The following is a 2,865-nucleotide window of genomic DNA, read 5'->3' on the forward strand; positions in this document are numbered from 1 at the left end:
AACTGACCTCAGAACATTCAGAATCCAAAAAAAAAAAAAAAAACTAAAGATCCTGTGAAGAAGATAGCAGTAGATCTATCCATCTCTGCGGTATCCGCCTCTCCTTTTAAATATCGTCTTCAACGAGTTATAAGAAGCAAACCCTAATGAGTAGTAATTTATAAAAGGATTTATACTTGGGCCCATTGGCCCAAAGAAGATTCGTAAGTGGCGGTTGGTTTATATTGTCATGGGCCTTGACTCAGCCCATCCAAAAAATACGAAAAATATTTGCCGCCGCTGAAACAGAGTCGAAGGAGGCAATTTTCCGACGTAAGCAGCTTGGCTTAAGTGTGTAGTGATTTCACTCTCAGGTCATCGCAATTCTTGTTCATGTGAATAGTGGTGTGTGGGTAAATCGAAGTGTTTCAAGCAAGCAATGAAGCGGATTAGGGATGATGATATTTACGCCTCTGCCCCTCAACTTAAACGTCCTCTGGCCTCCTCTCGTGGCAAATCGTGAGCTCTCCTTTTTTCGGAAATCTAAACTTAATAGCCATGAGATTTAAAGTTTAGGGTTTATGTTCTTCTTTTTTTGATAAGTTGGTTTAGATATAGGGTTTAAAAATGAAATTGTAACGAAGTGAGAAGAGCTTGTTGTTGTATGACACTAACAGATATGTCGGAGCTGATGTGGGAAAAGATGATGCGTTGTCCTACATGAAGGATGTTGAGCAGATGTTTAAAGATCAAAGAGACAAAATTGATACGTTCGTTGTGATTATGAAAGACTTTGATGCAAAAAGGTAAGACCGTTTTTGCTTTCCTATCTGATTGTTTCTTAGCCTGAACTGATGGCATTCGGAAACGCTCTTCGTCTTGCATTTATTTACAGGACCGATCTACGTGGCGTGATTGCACGAGTGAAGGAGTTGTTCAAAGGGCATAACAATCTCATTTTCGGGTTTAACACCTTTTTGCCTAAGCGATTTGAAATAACCCTTGATGATGATGATGATGAAGATGAAGAAGAAGCTGTACCACCAGAGAAGAAAATTGAGCAAGCCTCCTCAGCTTTAGTAAATAACATCAAGCTAAGGTAGTCTTTGGTTACATTTTTCCTCTACTATTGTTGTCACGTCATGTCAATACGTTTTTCATCATCAGGATCGCCAACCAGATAGGGATGTTGCTTCCCCGGGTGACCATGATCATAGTGTTGACCGTTCTGACCTTAATGTCGTCGATAAAGAGAAACGAGTGGAGAAGGAAGATAGAGAAAGGATAAACCGTGCTTTGGACGATGGAGAAGCAGAAGAGCAAGGCAATTTGCACCATTTTCCAAAGAAATCTGAGAGTTCTGAAGCTTTCTCTGGTCCTGCTGCTTCACATTATGAGAAAAACAATCTAAAAGGTAAGCGGTGAACATCTTTTATGAGCATTTTTCTTACCTTCTTCTTGTCTCTGAATGTGGTTTTTGTCTACGTCATTTGAATAATTACTAACACTGTTGGGATGTACACTTGCCGTAGACTCACTTAGCAATGAAGAACATTTATCTAGGCCAAGGAAGGGGGATGAAAAGAAACAGAGGCTGCCAAAGAAAAGGAGCTTGATCTGTCTGATTGCGTGCGTTGCACTCCTAGCTACCGCCTCCTCCCTTGGGATGTAATAAATAAGATTTTTCAGAGTTCTATATATGGGCATTTTAACTCTACTCACTCTCATATCTTTTATTTGCAGTATCCACTGCCTTCTGTGCGCCACAGAGAGACATCAGAAGCTGTTGTCTTGAATGATCACTGGGTTTCTGTCAATTCAGCAAGTGAAGACTACTCTTCTAAGCACATGCGGAGAAACAAATATGAGGAAAGCTTGTTTAAATGTGAAGATGACAGGTACCGTTTTACAATAAAATAGATGATAGTTTTTGTACGTTGTTGGTTGGTTACCTGCTTCTTCTTGCTACAGATTTGAGTTAGATATGCTGTTGGAATCTGCCGAATCAGCAGCGAAAAGGGGAGAAGAGTTGCTGAATAGTATCATTGAGAAGAAAATAAGTTTAGAAGAGGGGTCCTTCTTGGTTGAAGACCATTTCACAGGTCTTTTTTTGCGGTAAACCAGAATTTATGGGAGCGGAAAAAGAGCACACAAAATTGTTAACGGAGTTCGGCCTATGTTGCCTACGTCTCCGGACCTGCTACAGATCTTTTATTATCAACCCGGAAAATTTTTACAAGCTCTCAACTCACACCCGACCTTAAATACACTCAAGAAATTACACTTAATTTCTTATAGAGAAAGATTTTCTCACAAAAAAGATTTTTTTTTTTTTTTTGTTCACTCTCTTCTTCTCTTGTTTTCTCTTTCTTTTGGGATGAATAGCAACAACAAGATACATCATGTATTTATAGGAATGGCTTGAGAGGTTGGTGAGAAGTAGTTGTTGACAAAATTACCAAGCCATTCTTTTTGACTTTGTTTTCACCATGTCCACATTTCACCAACCATCATTTTCACATGTTCTTTGACTAACAATCTCCCACTTGAAGACTGATTTCAATCTGTCTTCACACCTTGATCAATGTAGCAGGTCTTCCCAGCTTGTTACACCAACAAACCAACTGAGGTTGCACACAACCTCAGCTTATCATACGACACAACCTTCGTCAACATGTCTGCCGGATTCTTGCTTCCTGGGATCTTCTCAAGCACCAACATTTCATCTTCCAACGTTGATCTGATGAAATGATATCTACGATGTATGTGCTTCGTCCGAGCATGGTAAACCGGATTCTTTGCCAAATCGATGGCACTTTTACTATCACAGTATAACACACTTTTCCCTTGGTCATGGCCTAGCTCTTCTAGAAAAGACTGTAGCCA

The 2,865-nt window shown here is 39.9% G+C and overlaps 1 pseudogene; it reads left to right on the plus strand.

The window, feature by feature from the left end:
• Positions 1-418: 418 nt before the first annotated feature.
• Positions 419-2,865, plus strand: part of LOC106315242 — an 8,402-nt pseudogene continuing 5,955 nt past the window's right edge.

This window comes from Brassica oleracea, chromosome C9 (genome assembly GCF_000695525.1).
Source record: "Brassica oleracea var. oleracea cultivar TO1000 chromosome C9, BOL, whole genome shotgun sequence".
Lineage (NCBI taxonomy): Eukaryota > Viridiplantae > Streptophyta > Magnoliopsida > Brassicales > Brassicaceae > Brassica > Brassica oleracea.